The sequence below is a fragment of the Podarcis pityusensis genome (genome assembly GCF_964106645.2).
Source record: "Podarcis pityusensis genome assembly, chromosome: 4".
Classification (NCBI taxonomy): domain Eukaryota; kingdom Metazoa; phylum Chordata; class Lepidosauria; order Squamata; family Lacertidae; genus Podarcis; species Podarcis pityusensis.
The window spans coordinates 82422258-82442124 of NC_138027.1; the positions used below are offsets into that span (position 1 = coordinate 82422258).

General features: G+C 44.5%; 1 long non-coding RNA gene across 1 annotated transcript; it reads right to left on the reverse strand.

Annotated features, from left to right (window-relative positions):
- Window positions 1-1727: 1727 nt before the first annotated feature.
- Window positions 1728-9916, reverse strand: LOC308475910. Its single transcript, XR_013985521.1, has 4 exons — window positions 9821-9916; window positions 7252-7368; window positions 5978-6032; window positions 1728-2093 (listed from the first exon to the last, which is right to left on the reverse strand). It is a non-coding gene; the product is annotated as an uncharacterized lncRNA (long non-coding RNA).
- Window positions 9917-19867: the final 9951 nt, after the last annotated feature.

Consider the following 19867-nt stretch of genomic DNA (forward strand, 5'->3'; position numbering starts at 1 on the left):
TAACCTGAAGCATCTGTAACCCGAGGTTTCACTGTACAGACATTCAGCACTGTCTATGTCAAGGCATGCTTAGAGTCCAACAAGAGTCCAAGACTCTTTCTCTGCTTCTCTCACCGCAAGGTGCAAGCAAGAGACTCACAACAAGTCACAAGAATTTACACAGAACCTTTGTTATCAGTACTTCCTGTCACACTGCGCATGTCCAAAGAACAGTTCCCACAGAAAACGTCCTTTCATGGACAAAATAATCTCGGCCTTCTGCTGCTTCTTGAAACTTCTTCTCAGTTCTTCTCTGTTTCTGGAACAAGTGATTCTCTCACACACAGAGAAAGAATATCCAACAGCATGTTCAGGGTCTGACTACTGCATTTGATCCTGCAGTGAGGGGGGTGTACTATACATCCCATTGGCTAGGGTCTCTGGCAGTTTAACCCATGGAGGATAAACCATCTGGACCTCATACTGAATGCAGAGTTTGGCCCACAGAAGGCCTTTTGGCCGTGCGTTTCTCCTGAAAAAAAATCTCATCCTTTGCTGTGTACACCTCAGGGTGATTTTGGTCATCATATAGCCCGTGCCAGTCAGAGACTCAGTTTACTAGCATTTACATGATGATGATACTCACTTACTACTTGCTATATTATGATGCACCCACCCTCTGAGGGCAGCGATTGTAGAACACAATCTAAATGTGTGCCTATGTTTCCTGGAAAGCATTTCCACCACAGTTACACCAACGGGGCACAGCATGCACAGCCTCCACCGTCCTGAGAAAACTCCTTAATCCTGATGTGATTTGATTATTTGGTAGATTTGCAAAAAGAAAAGCACACAACAATAAATAAATTTTAGAAAGGGGTAATGATGATGATGATGATGATGATGATATAAATTATTTCCCCAGCCACTCCTGGCAGCTCCCAACAGAATATTAAAACCACGATAAAACATCAAACATTGAAAACTTCCATATACAGGGTTGCCTTCAGATTTCTTCTAAAAGTCAGATAGTTGTTTATTTCCTTGACATCTGATGGGAGGGCGTTCCAAAGGGCAGGTGCCACTACCAAGAAGGTCCTCTGCCTGGTTTCCTGTAATCTCATTTTTCGCAGTGAGGGAACTGCCACAAGGCCTTTGGAGCTGGACCTCAGTGTCCGGGCTGAACAATGGGGGTGAAGACGCTCCTTCAAAATTAGACACAGATGCAATATATATATATATATATATATATATATATATATATATATATATAAAGTCTCCTTGCTGTCTGCTCTGCTCCCCATCTTCCTGCCCAGGGTGACCCTGCCCTCTGTCTGCACCTCAGAGTTGGCGCATCATGCTGGGCCTCTGCAGTGGCAGCCTCTGCTCCTCATCACCTGCTCTCCAGTAGCCACTCTGAGCTGCCCAAGGGAGGAGGCTGACAGCAGTGGTTATGGAGAAGCAATGGGGTGCTTCCTCAAAGCCGCCACTGCCACCACCACACTCACTCAGAACAAGCGCGGATTCATCCTCCTCCCCTGAGCTTGGCAGCGGCCCTGATGGGGAAAATTGGGACATCCTGGGATCAAATCAGAAGCCGGGATGCCTTTCGTAATTCCAGGACTGTCCCTGGAAAACAGGGACACTTGGCGGGTATGGGAAATCTGAGCATCAAAAACACCAATTAGGGACAATGACCATTCACCCCACTTTTCTCCCCTTTGAGGTTCTAAGTTGCTTTTTTATTCTTCTCCTCCCCTATGTTTTCCTTCAAGGCTGGAACTTTGATTGATTCTAAGGCTAAATTATATACAGTATTGTTCATCAAATTTGTTAAGGGAGCCTGGAGCCAATATTAGCTATCGATCATTCTGTTAAGTCAACACACAAATGTGAGCATGTATTTGTTGTTGACAGAGCCATGAATGTCTTAGAACGAAAGAAAGTAAATGTGGGGGGAGGGGGGAGGAAACTGTGGCAAGTGTTGCCCTGTAGTTATTATATCACTGCTCTTGCTTCTTTTATCCTTTGTTCGACTTCTCCTTTGTTCACGTAATTCTCTTTGGGTCCTGGAGCCTTCATGCTTCATTTACTGTTGTTTCTGAAGGCTTCATCTAGGAATCGGGAAGATAAAGAAATATTCAGCACTGACTGAGAAAGGAGCACACTGGGGCAAGTGAATTCCTTTATGATTGTAACTTGAGGAGATTTATAGCAATGGGCTCTCAATAATATATTAGAATTCTCCACTTTGTTGTGTGCGGAGTTAACATTTTTGTTAAATTTCCACACAACATTCGGTTTCTCGGCTGCCACCAATGACTCTCTTCTTTAAATATATTGTGAGTTTTATAAGAGTTGAAGCCTGAGAGCTTCCCATAATGGGTATATCCATATTTATTTCATTCTACCTGTAATGGTATTTGTTTCCCTTTAGACAGCTGGGGATATCTTTCTTCCGGTTGGAAGCCACCCAGACTGGCCAGCCAACATATAAATAATAAATTCTTATATTATTATTATGGTCGGGTTTTCAAAAAATGAAAATATTTTGGTATTTGTGTTAGTTATGCCTATGGTCCCCTTTGTTTTTCTTCAGGTCTCAAACACTATTCAAGCCAACTGACAGATCTTATTCAAGAGATGTTTTCTTGGTTTAACTTGGGGAAGAAGGGCAGAGTTTGCATTCAAAAGCAGTAGAAATCCTTTCCTGAAAGAACACAACATCTGAAGACACAACTTAAACAAAACAAAAATACATAAATACGAAGTTACATATAAAAAGGTTACATTAATGCGAAGTTACTAATACATAAGGACGCAGGTGGCGCTGTGGGTTAAACCACAGATCCTAGGACTTGCCGATCAGAAGGTCGGCGGTTCGAATCCCCGCAATGGAATGAGCTCCCATTGCTTGGTCCCTGCTCCTGCCAACTTAGCAGTTCGAAAGCACGTCAAAGTGCAGGTAGATAAATAGGTACCGCTCTGGCGGGAAGGTAAACGGTGTTTCCGTGTGCTGCTCAGGTTCACCAGAAGCGGCTTAGTCCTGCTGGCCACATGACCCGGAAGCTGTACGCCGGCTCCCTTGGCCAATAAAGCAAGATGAGCACCACAACCCCAGAGTTGGTCACGACTGGACCTAATGGTCAGGGGTCCCTTTACCTTTACTAATACATGTAAAACAATATCAATTCATTTCCTTCTAACACACCCTCCCTCTCAGCCTCTGGGAACTCCAGGGTCCAACAAACTCTCAGCTCACCCACAAAAGTCTCACAACGAGAAGAGTTCCTGGAAACACTGGACATCACCCTAGCCTAGTCTCTCGCTCTAGTCTTGCTTTTTATGGGCAGCTACTTCCTCAGGCTCCCCATAGCAATGTCCCATTCATCTGCACTCTCCACATCCTGTTCCAGGTACAGCAGGTTTTCTGAGTTTCCCAGGGGGTTCAGAGGATGGGAAAAGGGCCCCACAACCACCACTTACACCTCTTTCTTCACCCTCTGTCCTCTCCTTCCCCAACTGCTTAATCTGCATATGCATGGTAGCATAAAATGTCAGCTTGTCATGTTAAGAATGGATTGAAAGCAAAAAATAAAATAAAATGCATTCCTCAGATTGTAATTTTATTATGAAACAAATATATTTCCTTTTTCCTGATCAGTATTCAATTAGCATTGTGTTTCTTTTTTTAAAAAAATTAGAGGCTTAGCTCAATTATACACTGTATTAGTGGCCGGGCTTTCCTTACCAAGGAGAATGAAATTTTAGTTTACTAATTTTGTCATGTGAGTCACAAGGCACATTTGGCGCAGTTTTAGATGTTACTGAGTACAGCGGGATTATTTTTGTGGGAGGGGTAAAGACTCTTGCTTCCGTTGACTGGGCTTTTTGAAGTTCTTCCTCTCTCCCTTTAGTAAAAACTGAAGTCACTCTTAGAGGGACTTCATTTAGCATGTTGAAAATAGGGAAAGATTCTGATGAGAGTTTTAGAAACAATGAAGCTTGAAGATAACTTTTGGCTTTTATGGAGATATAATTTTGATTTATGTTTGCCTTTGCTGGAAGTAACTGCAGGTATTTATCTTAATGACTCTGATTAGTAGGTGAACTTTTTTTCCTAAGCATTCAAAAGGTGTGTTTCAGTAACAGTCTTTTGTTTGCTGCCTTTCTCTGGTGCATTTCTCTTTAAATGCTTAAGCACTTTCTAAAGAAAAGCCCTGAAAATGGGCATTTATTAGGTGTCAGATAAGTGACTTACTCAATTTCAGTAACAAGGCTAGAAATAAGAGCAGCAGCAAATATTGTAGCATCTAAAGCCCTCTGTTGTTTTTCAAAGCCCTGTACCAATATTAGCCATCCTTACAGCAATTGTCTCATTTTCATGTGAGCCTCTTTGTAGGACAATATTAATCAGAAAGGGATATATAAATGAAATAACCTGAATTAACAATCCATATTTATAAAAGATATAGTAGCCTGGGGTCACCCATTGAGTTAGCAGCTGAGGTAAAATTTGAAGCTGTCTCAACATCATCATTACTCTAGGACAGCTGCCATCTTCTGAAGTCTCTTTTAGGCTCATTCAGGCATTCTGCTTGTGTGTAAAAACAATACACAAGGAAGGGCTGCATCAAGTATTGCTGCTACAAGCATGCCAAGGCACACCCACTCTGGTAACTTGAGCTCAGGGTTCAGGTTAACCCTTTCATGCACACAGGGTCTGAGTCAGTTACTGTATATTACAACAACCTAACCTGCACAGGGTTTCTTTAAAATAAAGAACCAACCCACTACTAATGGATTCCTTTGCCCAGATTGTACCATCTCAACAATATTTGTATTTTTCAGCTCAGTCACCTTCATGCCGGAAGACAGTATTTCTTCCACATTACAGCTCACTTAAGGGCAGGCATGTGTGTGGTTTTAGTTTGTGAATAGTAATAAAAAAAAAAAATAGTATTATTGATCACCCGAAAGCTTTCCACTCTTGTCATTGCATATGCAAATTGCAACTTTGAATTGTGATGCCTTTGATACGTCTTTCAGCTTCCTAGCATGGGACAGTTTAAAATAGCTTCTGTAAGAATCAATATCAGAAAAGAAGATAGCCAAAAAAAGGTGGCTAAGATGTCATGAATTAACAGCACGTCTAGAAAACTCTGGAGAGAAATAGGTTCAGATCCCTTCCTAGCCATGAAACTCATTCAGTTATGCTGGGCTAATAATTCTCTTTCAACCTGACCTAAACTCACAGGGCTGTTGTGAGGGTAAATTGGGAGGGGCACCCTGTTCACTGCCTTCAACAACATGGTGGAAAGCTAAGCTATAAATATATATTAGCATGCAGGCGGCCATTTTAGGTGCATCCAATTGATGTGCAATTGCTGATGTGTGGCTCCTTTTGGACCTGGAAGAAGTTAGAATGGAGGTGGAACGGGGTGCAGAATGCGGTGTAAGGGGAGTGGGGTCGGCATAACAGGGGTAGGGTGGAGCGTAAGGGGGTGGGGTGTGCTTATACACACTCTGCCGACGCGCACAGGGACCAGGAACAGAACCCCCACACAAAATGATTGCCTCCTGTACTGAGAAAGTTGTCTTGTATTGCAGATTGATGCATTTAAGAAGAATGGGCTCCACGGAACAAAGAAAAGTCCCCAAAGCCAGCAAGAGTCACTCAAAATAATAACCGAAAGCCAATAAAGCTGTGTGTGTGTGTGCTTGTGTTTGTAGGTGGAGGTGCATCAACCTTTTTATGGCCAGACAACAGAAAAACTTCGAGAATTCTTGATCCTGCATTATATGGGAGTTGAGCTATGCCCTCAATCATCGCTTTGTTGACTGTTCAGCAACAGTGTTAGAAGATTCAAAGACCCACTGGTCTGAGTGGGAAAAAACCAACTAAAACAATTATAGTGTGGAACATTATAGGTATCTATTGATTGTTTCAAGGGGAAATTGCTATTCTGTCAAGAGGGTATTATGGTACACACATCACCTGGCCCCTGCTCCCTTTCACACAGAACGTGCGTTTCTCCATCAAAGGCCATCAGCTGAAAAAGAGAAAATCATCTCATGGGCAATGGCCAACATGAAAAAGGTACCTGAAATTTCAGAACCACCACCTGTTCATTTCTTATTGATGGAATTTCATAGTTGCGAAATAGGACATTCACACCTTTGCAAAAAGATATTGCTGAAATAAATTTACAGATGTATTTATTTTATTTAAAATCAGCATCTCTAAACTGTTTAATAATTAAAAATAAAAACCCCTAAGCGGTGTATACCGTTTGCAATATTAAAACAGTATCCATTAAAACAAAAATACAGCCTAAAATCAATATAAACACATAAAAGAAAATAAAAACATATTCATTGGATGCATACCCACATGAATCAGGTTCCAGTCTTATGGGTCAGAAAAGCTTGGGCAAAAATAAAAGTCTTTACAAGACATCTAAAGCAATGGATGGTGGATGCTACCTGCATGGAAGAGGGATGGACATTCCACAGAATGGGTGCAACAGCAGAAAATTCCCATTTTGGGGTCACTGCCCTGTGATGTTCTTTAGGGTGGGGCGGCACAAGTAGAATTCTCCCAGATATCTAAGTGACCTTGCAGGTCTATACAGGGACAGGCAGTATTTCAGGTAACCTGGTCCCAAGTTATTTAATTGTTCAGTTTATATTTGAGATAAAACAGTAGATCTATTTCTAAGTAAACGAATAACTCTCAAGAGGTGCAGTTCATTAGTCTCATCATTCCTGCAGAACAAATGAATAATAAGTTTACTGCTCCTGAGGTTTTGATGAACAGTGGGTTTTCTGCTTGAAATTTGTAAGACAATACATGCCATGTCGCATATGATTTTTGAACTCTGAACAACTTTTCCAATAGCTCACTTGTCTTGCAGGGAACCAGATTACAATCCTATTTTGCCAGCCAATCAGATATAAATTGTCTGACCAGAAAGGATGACACTATGCCGTGTCCAGCTCAAAGACATCCTTACCCAACTTGATGTGTATTCACTTGCTTCCCTCCTTAGGGATACCAACAGTGTCCACAAAGGCAAATCTGTCAAGTTGCCGGCTGTCACAAATGCAGACACCAGCACCAAGGAGCGTCAGCATGTTAAACTCATTTGCTATCTCCTGGTTCATCCATTACCAGATGAACAGGGGATCTGCTTCCAAGCACTTGAGTCTATGGGATAGAACCACCTGTGGTCAGATGAGAAAGATGACCTTATTTCCTGCAGACATTACCTGAGCAGCATGGGATCCAGACATGCCCCAGTCCAGGCTTTGTTAATACATCATCCGTCCCTGTGTCTCATTGACATGTTGATGCTTCCACAAGACAAAGAGCTTCCCTTGGTGGTCCTGAAACAAATTTGGATGAGGACAGGGCCTTCTGTGTATTGCAGTCACTCTGAACATAACACAAGGTCATTCTTCCACACCAAAAATAGCAGACTGCTAAGAAGTATTGATTAAAACACCTTTAACACTTGAGGGTGGCTAGTCGGAAACTATAGAATGAAAGGCTACTCTAATTATTATTTATTATTTATTAAATTTATTGATCAGAAGGTCGGCGGTTCGAATCCCCGCAACGGGTTGAGCTCCCGTTGCTCGGTCCCTGCTCCTGCCAACCTAGCAGTTCGAAAGCACATCAAATTGTGAGTAGATAAATAGGTACTGCTCTGGCGGGAAGGTAAATGGCATTTCCGTGTGCTGCTCTGGTTCACCAGAAGCGGCTTAGTCATGCTGGCCACATGACCCGGAAGCTGTACGCCTGTCCCCTCGGCCAATAAAGCGAGATGAGCGCCGCAACCCCAGAGTCGGTCACGACTGGACCTAATGGTCAGGGGTCCCGTTACCTTTACTTTTCTTCTTTTTTTGCCAGTGCAAAACAAAGCAACTTACGAAATTTTAAGCAGACAGACACGTACATACATTAAGCCATTACATATACACATTAAAACCTTCATTAGTCATTTTGATCCAGTCCAGATCAGTGCTGGCTCAAGACATTTTGCAGCTGAAGCAGAGCCGAAATAGTGCTCTCACCATCCCCTGCAAAGGTCAATTATTTACAAAGTCTTTCTGTATTATGCAGACACCAATAACGGCCTTCATCTCTCTCTTCCTACCTTGACCCCACTCCACTGTCAATTCACCCTGATCTAGATTTTATGAAGGCTCTGGCTCACTGTATGTTGAGGATTAGTCCTGAAAACAGCACCATAGTTGGTGCAGAACTGTGAGGGGTCAGGTGCCACATCTGCCAGGTTTCATGGGATCAGTTTCAATTGCTGTGCTCTGAGGACAATGACAAAGTGGTTGCAGTGTACATCTGGGCATGTGCTCTCTTGACTTTTGGGGTTAATAAAATCTAGCTGGTGGAACATGGCTGGGTGGGTCCAGTTGGGATGGGTGAATGCATCATTACACAATTGGGGGGGGTGAGTGTTGGGTCAGTGTTTGTGCATTACTTCCAATAAATGTGCAATCTGTGTACCTGTATACACAGGCAGTTGAGTCACACACCCATACAGTTATTCACAGGTCATGTTCAATGAGGGAACGTCATGTATACTTGCATACACAATAACTGAGCTGCACAAATCAGCAACTGTACGCAAACACTTAGACATGATTTGAGACCGCATGAACCTCTGTTCAGCATAACATGTGAACAAGTCTAGCAGCTGAGCTGCACACTTGTTATTCACATAGCAATTGAGCTGAGCGAATCAACAAGTGTGCACTCTTTCACACAAACACTTTCTCACACGTGTAGTTGTAGCTAGCATCTGTGTTCAGTGCAATGTGTGAACGATACTTGGATGATGTGAGTAAGAGACATAGTTCAGTGACAGCCACGAACTTTGTTTTCCTCACAGAACGTCCGGTTCGGCCTTGGTTTATTTCAGCCTGCAGTTAGATTGATTTCTAACTAAACTGCCAATATGGTTCATCTGTTCATTAAATGTTTGCTGTGATTATTAATTAGCTTGTTAAAAGACGGGGTGTGCAGGCACACTTCTGTGCCTTTGGGCTATTCCCTTTCCAATTAAGCATTAGTATTTAATCTCTCCCACTACTTTATGAGGCAGTTTTAATGTTAAAAGGCAAGTTTCCACCAAAATGATCGCGATTGAATTACAACATTCCCTGGAAGGCCCAGGAGCAGACCTGAAGCAACCCCTTTTTGCTTTCCTTTCTGCTGTACAAATCTATTTCCTGTGAATGATGTACGGTTCAGCGTATGCCAAAACACATCTGGCCTGAGGTATCAAGGAACACGCTCGCCCCTCCCTTGAGCAGCATTTAAATCCAGAAAACAGAAACCGTCCCAGCATCAAACAGGGAAAAAGATTCATTAGGCACCTTTCCTTTACTAGCAAAATGACTGATGGCATTTGAAGCTAGACTCAAGCTTTATTGCTTTCAGTACTTGAAGACAGGGAAGAAGGCAGGAGGGATGGGGCAGGGGGGACCTAGCGCAGCTGTTGAAAAAGAAAGAAAAGCCATGCCAGATTTAGTACACTGAAATAAAAATCTGAACAGACGGGGGAGGGGAGCTTTCTCTTCCTCTTCTTCTTCTTCCCCCTCCTGTGGCAGCAGATATTGTGTGGGAAAATAATCTGCTTAACTCGATGTGGAATTAAGGAGTTTCTGTTTATTCTGAGATAGTCAGCAGATCTGTAAAAACTGCACGACTGAGAAGAGTAATGAAATAGGGCAGCCTTTCCCAGCAGGAACAGAAGTCAGAATGAGGAATCGGTTACTATTCTGGGGAAGGGTATGTAGGTGGATTTGCACGTACCTTCAGAGCTCAGGAGTCAGCAGTTTTCTGCCTCCATGTGGGCCATGCTCAGTCTGCAGATCACAAGTAGGTTATACACTCCAGACCCCTCCTGCATTTCCAGATAATGTTATGGGAGGGACTAGCAGAAGGCTTTACCCAGGTGTGTAGATGGTTTTATCTGTCTGGATGAAGAGATATCCACTGTGGAAGGAGACCAGAACCATCTTCTCCAATGTGAACTGAGGACACTTGGCCACAACAATCACATACTGCTTTTGCTTGGAATCCTTCTTCATATCATTGGCAGAAACCTGCAGGGGCAAATCAGGAGCTAGAAATCAGATATCTCCTGGTTTTTGCTTACTAAGGCAAATAGTAGCAAACTCAAATCCCTGCTCAGTAATGGAGCTCAGGAGGTGACCAGTTGCTAATTCTCAGCCTAGAAAAACTGCCAGGTTGCAATCCAGAGAAAGTTTGTATGCTTTTGTTCCCACCTTGGTGCTGTTGTGTGTCCTAGTCCCCTGGGAGGGCGGACAGGATACTTGGAGTGCGAGTGCAGTCGATGGAAGAGGGAGAGAGGGAAAGAGAAGCTGCAACAGCCTTGTCTCCCATGGCATCAGGAGATGGCCAAGGGAGATTGCATAGAAAGGTGAGTGTCATCTCTTCAGGGACAGAACATCTGTTTCCATGCTGAAGGCCCCAATCCTCAGCATGTCCAGGTGGGGCTGAGAGAGAAACCTGCCTGAAATCCTGAAGAAAGACCCTCCAATTGGCTCTATTTTCCAGGGACAGTCCTGGACCTACAGAAGCCGTCTCGGTTTCTGATTTGATCTGTAATGTCCTGCTTTTCCTTTAAGTAAAGGTAAAGGGACCCCTGACCATTAGGTCTAGTCGTGACCGACTCTGGGGTTGCGATGCTCATCTCACTTTACTGGCCAAGGGAGCCAGCGTACAACTTCCGGGTCATGTGGCCAGCATGACTAAGCCGCTTCTGGCGAACCAGAGCAGCACACAGAAACACTGTTTACCTTCCCGCCAGAGCAGTACCTATTTATCTACTTGCACTTTGACGTGCTTTCGAACTGCTAGGTTGGCAGGAGCAGGGACCGAGCAATGGGAGCTCACTCCGTCACAGGGATTTGAACCGCCAACCTTCTGATCGGCAAGTCCTAGGCTCTGTGGTTTAACCCACAGCGCCACCCGCATCCCTTAGGACATCCCTATTTCCATCGGAGAAATGTTGAAGAGTATGGAGTTATGTGACCCCCCCCCCAAAGCCAAGGAGATAATTAACTACACAACCTTTAGAAGTCATGTGAAGACAGCCTTGTATAGTTTCATTATATTTTAATATGTGTTGGAAGCCACCCAGAGTGGCGGGGTAACCCAGTCAAATGAGTGGGGTATAAATAGTAAAATTATCATTATAATTATGGAATAGGACCAGTGCTTTTAAAATAGAAAAACAGGTGCTGCTACTCACCATGAAGTTGCTACAGCAAGGTAAGGTAAAGGGCATGGGTGGCGCTGTGGTCTAAACCACCGAGCCTCTTGGCCTTGCTGATTGGAAGGTCGGCGGTTCGAATCCCCACAGTGGGGTGAGCTCCCATTGCTCTGTCCCAGATCCTGCCAACCTAGCAATTTGAAAGCACACCAGTGGAAGTAGATAATGTCTAGATAATGCCAGGAGTTCAGCCTACACTCGAGTAGGACCCTGGCAGAGACACATGCCCGACTGGCATTTCCCTCCCTCCTGGTCGATTGTTCAGGAGCTTCAAAAGTTTTTTTCTGCCCGAACATCACAGCGACCAATGCCAACTGACACCGGTACACTTAGGGATCCGAAGAGTTAGCGCAGTTGTGTAACAGACCTCAGCTACTCAGTATTTTGGCTACTCTATTATATAAACACACACAAGCACTGCAACATGGCTCCCTCTCCCTCTAGTATCAGGCAGCAAAGAGAAATAGAACAAAGGACAATAGTCCCACTTCATGGAACACAGTAACACAAACATCCTGTCTCCGTCACTTCCCATTCTGTGGAGTCAAAACATATCACGTCATGTGATAGACAAAAATCCCATGACTGCAATCATAGATCAGGAATTCTAACAGATAAATAGGTACTGCTGTGGTGGGAAGGTAAATGGTGTTTCTGTGCACTCTGGCTTCCATCACGGTGTCCCATTGCACCAGAAGCGGTTTAGTCATGCTGGACAAACACCAGCTCCCTCAGCCTAAAAGTGAGATGAGTGCCGCAACCCCATAGTCGCCTTTGACTGGACTTAACCGTTGAGGGGTCTTTTACCCTTTTTGCCTTTTGTTACAATAAGTGTCTATGTGTATATATATATATATATATATATATATATATATATAGTGCCATTGCTGAGTACCCTTGAGTACCCCCTGAAAAAGCACTGAATAGGACGTCCCTATTTTCAGCTGAGAAATGTTGGAGGGTATGCGAAGAGTCACCGCAAGACAGAGTAGACAAGGTCCTGTCCCAGTATAAGGCCTGTGATTCTGGGAACAGGCACCCTTAGAGGTCCGATCACATGGACTGGCAGATAGCTAGGAGTGTTATTCTCACATGCACAAAGCCCAGAAAAAAGAAGAGGGATGATGGTCACGGATGATGGGAGTTGTAGTTCAGCAACATCTAGGGGAGACTGAAGTTCGCTAGCCTACCTTCTGCCAGCAATACTGATAGAATGAGACATAAAGACGAGAGCGACAAGCAAAATGGATCGGACAAAATTTATTGCAGCAAGGGAAAGCAACTTCTTTATATATCACTGAGCCTTTTTAACCAGGCTCTGGGGAGAGCCATTTTTACAGTAGCTGGCAACATTCATGACTCTGTTTCAGCTCTCTTTTAAGTAACTGCTGCCACTTGTCACTGCTCTCAACTGAATGCTATCTGGTTCCTATAGGTCAGCTAATTACCCTAATCATTAACCTTTAAGACTGCATAGGGTACGGTGATCAATGCCACCCTTGCTGTGTTCACCTCCCCTAATGAGCCTGTGTCGGAAAAAGAACTCTTTGACCTCCCTCTGGTGAATATATATATTTTCTCTTTCCTTGTCATTCTGCTTCTTAGAAGGAGGAGGATGGCAACTGCCAAGAATCAACATTAAAAGTAATCAAAGGGGGGGAAAGTTGGTTATATATATATATATATATATATATATATATATGGAATGCAGGAAATAATGTTTTATGTAGCATTCAGTGAATCATACCAGGATTTCAAAAGGAACTAGTGGTGATAGGGAGTTAGTTATATTTCTCTTCCTAAAAGGAGCTCAACTTAACAGACATGCAGAGGGAAAAGTGTGTGGGCCAATGGATATAACTTTCCCCTTTGCATAGTAGGCTAGTTGATGCCCATTTGCGCATCTCTTGAGCCTTCATCCAGGCATGCAAGAAGCATTATCAGAGTTCAAGGGTACATTTCAGTAGGCAAAAATATTTGAATAGTCTGCCAAACAGGGCTGGTGAAGCATGTGTCTCTGAAGGATGTGTGGCCTGGGGAGAAATCCAAGGGCCAGAGAGATAGAGATACAGTGGTACCTCGGGTTACATACGCTTCAGGTTACATACGCTTCAGGTTACAGACTCCGCTAACCCAGAAATAGTACCTTGGGTTAAGAACTTTGCTTCAGGATGAGAACAGAAATCGTGCTCTGGCGGCACGGCGGCAGCAGGAGGCCCATTAGCTAAAGTGGTGCTTCAGGTTAAGAACAGTTTCAGGTTAAGAACAGACCTCCGGAACGAATTAAGTACTTAACCCGAGGTACCACTGTAGATCTGTTGCTACTTGGGATGGTCCTGGGAGAAGGTCTGTCTTCTCTTTGGAGCTGCTACTGCTTGGGAATGCTGCAGGGTCCACCACGCTATGAACTTGCAAAATTGTGTTAGTTCTCATAAGCAGCAAGACATGTAATGAGTAGCCTTTAAAAAAAGGCTGTATAGTAAACTAACAACAAAACCAAGCCATGAAGCACATGTTTTTCCACTGGTTAAAATGTAATAAGATTTGGGTAAAATCCAAACATTGCTGCTAAGAAACCCACATTTTCCGTGTTCTGTAGATATTGTGACGATTAACATCATAAAAGAGAGAGGGTAACTTGGCACATGAAAAGGCACAAAGTGTTACTATAGTAACCAATTCATAAAAATGAAGAGTCTTTAACATCAGAATTCTGGCAAATTTAAGCATGGTTCTTAGTAGTTTTGCAAGATCCCCTCCCCAAGGATTTCTAAACCCTGGTTCACGTAGAACCACTTGTGTAGAAGTGGATTTTTGAAATAGCACAAGAAAAGCATTTAAATTGCTTGCATTTTGTGGGCACATTTTACATAAAATACATTTCTTTTATGCATCTTTTGGTAAAATATGTATCTTGTCCATTATCTTTGCATGAAATGCACATTTCTGTGCACACTTTTTGAAACTGCATCTCAGCATCTGGAGAAGTGCAAAATCTGACTGGGCATTGAATTCTGGTCCGCAAGAAAATTTGGGAGTGCTGGGTCAGTCTGCTGTGGAAAGAAGACCAAATTAACCCTCTTCCTTCATCCCAAAACGAAAAAGGAGAGGAGGAGGAGGAGGAGGTGTTTGGATTTGATATCCCACTTTATCACTACCGTAATTAGTCTCAAAGCAGCTAACAATCTCCTTTTCCCTTCCTCCCCCACAACAAACACTCTGTGAAGTGAGTGAGGCTGAGAGACTTCAGAGAAGTGTGACTAGCCCAAGGTCACCCAGCAGCTGCATGTGGAGGAAGCGAACCTGGTTCACCAGATTACAAGTCCACCGCTCCTAACCACTACACCACACTGGCTCCCAATAGAGAGCTTTATTGCTGCCGTCACCTCCTCCTCCTCCTCCCAACACTTCTCTAGCTACTGCCAACTTGGAATTCCTTGTTTTCTGTGAACCATCATTTGTCTAGCCACAAACCTCACTTCAGGTATACACTGCAAGGAAAACTGGTCAACATTGTAAGGTTCAGCATTGGTCCCTGTGATGGACAGATAGTATGGAGACTTTGGACTGGCCAGGTGACTGCATCTTTTGCTTGCCCAAAAGGGACTTATCTCCCTGTGTGTGCCCTGCACACTCCCCAAATCTGCTCCAGAGCAATAGGCTGAACTGATAGAAGAGATTTAGGAAGCGCACAGGGTCAGAGAGGGGAAAAACATATCGTTGTGCAAGCTGAAAATCCTTGGAACATTCACTTAGCACAATGTTGAATTCCATCTATAGCATCAGTAGCGACAATCTTAGATGAAATCTGGTTGGTTCCAACTAGAATTTCAGATGTTTTGGGGGGATTTAAAAGGGCAAAAGCTGACTTGAAATAAATTACTTGATACATGCTACAGAGACCAGAAGCTGCACGGTTATCACAAGATTGCTCTGCTTTTGTTATGAAGGAATATATTGTATTGGAACTGTAGAGGACATAGCAGGAATAAGATTGAAGGAATGTTATCACCATAATGAACACAGCAAAAGATATTATATATAAAGGATGACTTGAAGAAAGTTATTGATGTGGCATCACATTGTGGCAACAAACATTTTTCATTTTTCCTCCGGGGATATACAGTGATAATATCATTTTGATTAGATTAAAACCCTCAACATTTCCAATGATAATGGGGTGTGGGAATCAAAACATAGTCCTTAATCACATTGGGAGCAATGATGTAAAAATTAATGGAAATGAGCCTTTTACTGATAAGGTCAAATTCTCTTGACACAAAATATCAGGGAGGGTAGGACCCTCTTAAATTAATCATGTAAATTTCAACCTATACATGAATACGGGATATTTTATATAAATAAGTTGCTTGCGTATCTTTAGATTTGAAGGGACCCTTCTATTCTTGTGCTTGCTAGTTTTGACATTTGTGATACATTTTTAGTTTAGTTTTTGATATCCTACCTTGCTCCTCCACCTACTGGAATGACTTACAGTATATTTACAACAGAAGCGGTTAGCCATTTTTGGCCCAAGAATTTCAACTGCACACATCTGCACACACTTGTACATATATACACGCATAGAACACATGCAGGCACACAACTGTCCCTCTTGGCTTACGTATGCAGTTCATTTGAGGAGACGGTTTATCGCTTCCTCTCCAATCAGCAAATGATAGCTCTAATAACTGAGGAGAGGGCTCTTTGCATCTCCATCAAAGTGCTGGACTCCATTTCCCCCAGTGCCGTGTCTACTTCCTATTTTCTTCTTCTTCAATAAGACACCAAATAGCTGAAAATGTATCTCATCTCCATGGCACTTTGGTTAATGCATCTTCATTTCATTATTCCTTATAATGTCACCACCCACCAAATCATTTACAAAATCTCTTTTCTTCAGGAAGCGTGAAACGATAATGAGCATATTCCACTAGTTAGACTACCTTTCTCATTGGGTGTGTTCTGGTGTGGCTTGAAGATGTTTATTTTTCAGCTGGCTTTTGATTTTGCTGCTTTTTAAGTTACACTTTTTAGCTGTGATGTGTTGGTTTCTTTTTCTTTTTAAGTGTGTAGTTCTTTTTTGCGCATCTTAAATCATCAGGTACTTCCCCCTTTCCCCCCTTTTGTAGTTGGGAGAGGAATAATAATAATAATAATTTATTTATACCCCGCCCATCAAGCTGGGTTTCCCCAGCCACTCTGGGCGGCTTCCAACAAAATATTAAAATACAGTAGCCCATCAAACATTAAAAGCTTCCCTTAAACAGGGCTGCCTTCAGATGTCTTCTGGTACAGTGGTACCTTGGGTTAAGAGTCTGGTACAGTGGTACCTTGGGTTAAGAACTTAATTCGTTGCGTGCTGAGGTCCCCCAAAACCCCTTCCCCAATAACTCACACATCACACATAATTTTTGTTTAAGGTTTTTGGCATAATTTTGGCCACAACTTTATTTGCATACAAATTGAGAGTGGTTGCTTAGGCATTGGTTATGACTAGCTGTCACCCCCCGCCTTGGGGGACAGCACTGACTCCCTAGTCAGTCCCGGAGGAACAAGGTCAGAGTCAGCTGGAGCTGCGTCACAGGCCCTCAGCTACTCCGCGCATGTTCCTTGAAGCTTACGCGGCCCGCACCCTGCCGTCAGGGTTTGGACGTAGGGGATGGTAAGCTTCAGAATTCCTTTAACGGAATACCCGTCAGCAGCAGCATTGGAGGGGCAGGCACAGCCAATCCATACCCCTCCACCAACCAATTTTAACCAATGCCTAACCGCCAACCTTACAAGTTGTGACGATTTGCTAAGCAGTAGGCAAAACCCAAAAGGCACGCACTAATCAGCCAATTGGAAAAATTCCTACTGGGCCCCCGCAACAATGCGAGCGACCCCATGACAGGCAAAGCAAGGTCAGAGCGGAAGCCCAATCAAGGGAGGGCGGGCGGGAGATCCGGTGTCCACAGCAAAAGAGAAAGAGAAAGCTGTGGATCCTGCCTTTATATAGCCATTGATCCCACCCCTAAATTGGCAACATCAAATTTACCCCAGTAACAACATCTTCCAATCTGCTCCCAGGACTCTAGCCAACTAAGGCCTGGCACTAAATGGGGTTTTGTTCGGCCCCAACCGCAACATGTGCTCTCTTCTATGAGAACACGCTTTGCGTGCTGAGGTCCCCCAAAACCCCTTCCCCAATAACTCACACATCACACATAATTTTTGTTTAAGGTTTTTGGCATAATTTTGGCCACAACTTTATTTGCATACAAATTGAGAGTGGTTGCTTAGGCATTGGTTATGACTAGCTGTCACCCCCCGCCTTGGGGGACAGCACTGACTCCCTAGTCAGTCCCGGAGGAACAAGGTCAGAGTCAGCTGGAGCTGCGTCACAGGCCCTCAGCTACTCCGCGCATGTTCCTTGAAGCTTACGCGGCCCGCACCCTGCCGTCAGGGTTTGGACGTAGGGGATGGTAAGCTTCAGAATTCCTTTAACGGAATACCCGTCAGCAGCAGCATTGGAGGGGCAGGCACAGCCAATCCATACCCCTCCACCAACCAATTTTAACCAATGCCTAACCGCCATTCGAGCCCTTACGCTCGCCGCCAACCACTCACAATTCAAGCCACACCCTCAATCTGGACACCATAGCATCCAACCACACATCATTCCCAACTGGCGAGAGATGAACCCCGTCATCCCTGTAAAATTCAACCGCCTTGAATGAAATAAGAGGGTGAGGGATAACAAACCTGCCCAAATTCACCACCAGCTTACTTGCCGCGGAATTAATCCGCTTCCTCACACGTTCGGTGGCAGCTGGGCAAGGGCTACCTCGCCAAATGCGGCGTTGAAGTAGCTGTGACCAAATTAACTTAGATGTCGGCACCAGTGCCGCCAGCTCCCCCAGGTCCTGTAAAATGGCAGCACGCAGCCCGTAGCAGGAAGAGGAAACCATATCATTCTCCCCGAGCTGCACCACGATCGCTGAAGGAGGGCCAAACTGGAGGACACGCCTTCGCATGAGAGGTAAAAATTCCCACCACAGCATCCCCCTTCTGGAGATCCAGGACACCTGTACGTGCTGCGGGAATCCCAGGCCGGCACCCAGTCCTGACTGGCGAGCTCTGTCCGCAGCCCAGTGCACAATACTGTGCCCTACTATCCAGATACGGATAGCAGCCTGACCTAGGGTTAAAACACACACATGTAAGTACAACAACACATTATTTTCGCACGTAGACCTTGAATGCGTCCGATCTCCACCGTCCCAGGTCCTTTATCCTTTTTACCGACAAACCCCAGTGGGCAGCGGTTGTAGCAGCTCCAATCCTAAAGGAGTGAGGGGCAAACTCTGGAGCCGGAAGGCCGCAAGCCACGACAGCTTTACGCAACACACTAGTAAACTGGTGTCTCACCAGCAGGCGGCCATTTTCGTGAATGAAAAGGGGCCCTTCACCACCGGGACGCAAGGCTAGATACTTCGTAAGGTCTTTCACCGGGCAAGGGCCACTTTCCCCAGTTGCAGGAAGCGTAATAACGGCGCCCCTGCCTAGTTGGTCTGTCTTCGAATTCCTGACATTAACCTGCAGGTCACGTGAAGACACACTAACGTCCTGTATCAGCAAACCCCTTGAACCTCCGTCCCGCTTAGGCTCAAGGACCACCTCACCGACTCTCAGGGCCCCAAAGAAAGCTAATGAAAAGGCTGCAGAAAATAGCCGCGCCTCGAATTTGGACCAACAGATGCTCCGCAGTTTAGACCGCATTTGCGCCAGCAATTCAAATGTAATGGGGCGTCTGGGAATGGGCCTGGAAGGAGTGAGTCGCCCCCATCCCTCCAAGGCCCTACGGACCACAAACTTCCGACATGGGTCTTTGTTAAAATATGCCCTGTTAAAAAAGGAAATTGCTGCGGAGTGCAGTCGAAGAGTCCTAACCGCCCGACGCATCTGGAATAAATGCGCCAGATACCGGAGCACCTGAGAGGTGGAATGGGAGGTGGTAATTTCCCCAATAGACTGCCCAGTAAATAATAAAAAATCTGCCCAGGCCTTTTTATAGGACCTCAAGGTAGAGGGTGCAACAGATGCAGCTACTCCCTGTAAAACTAAGTTCTGCCAAGGTTCCAGAGATGATCCGGGAAAATTTCCGGACGGTCTCGAGCCACTGGCACCAGGGACCTGAATCGCTCCATCTGAAAACGGGACAGAGCATCAGCAATCTCATTAGAAATTCCCGGGACGAAACGAGCAGAAAACACAATATTAAAACGCAAGCAATGCAGCACGAAGGCTCGTAGAAGGGCAGATACCCTAGGGGACCGTGAAGACTGCTTGGCCAGTACATTCACCACCGCCTGGTTATCAGTCCAGAAACAAACACGATGATCCCTGAAATGCTCGACCCACAAGTGCACTGCCACTACAATGGGAAAAAACTCAAGAAAAGTTAGGTCCCGAGTAATAGCCTGCCCCTGCCAAGCGGGCGGCCAGCGCTCAGCACACCACCTGCCGTCCCAATACAATCCAAACCCCAAGGACCCAGCAGCGTCAGAATGCACCTG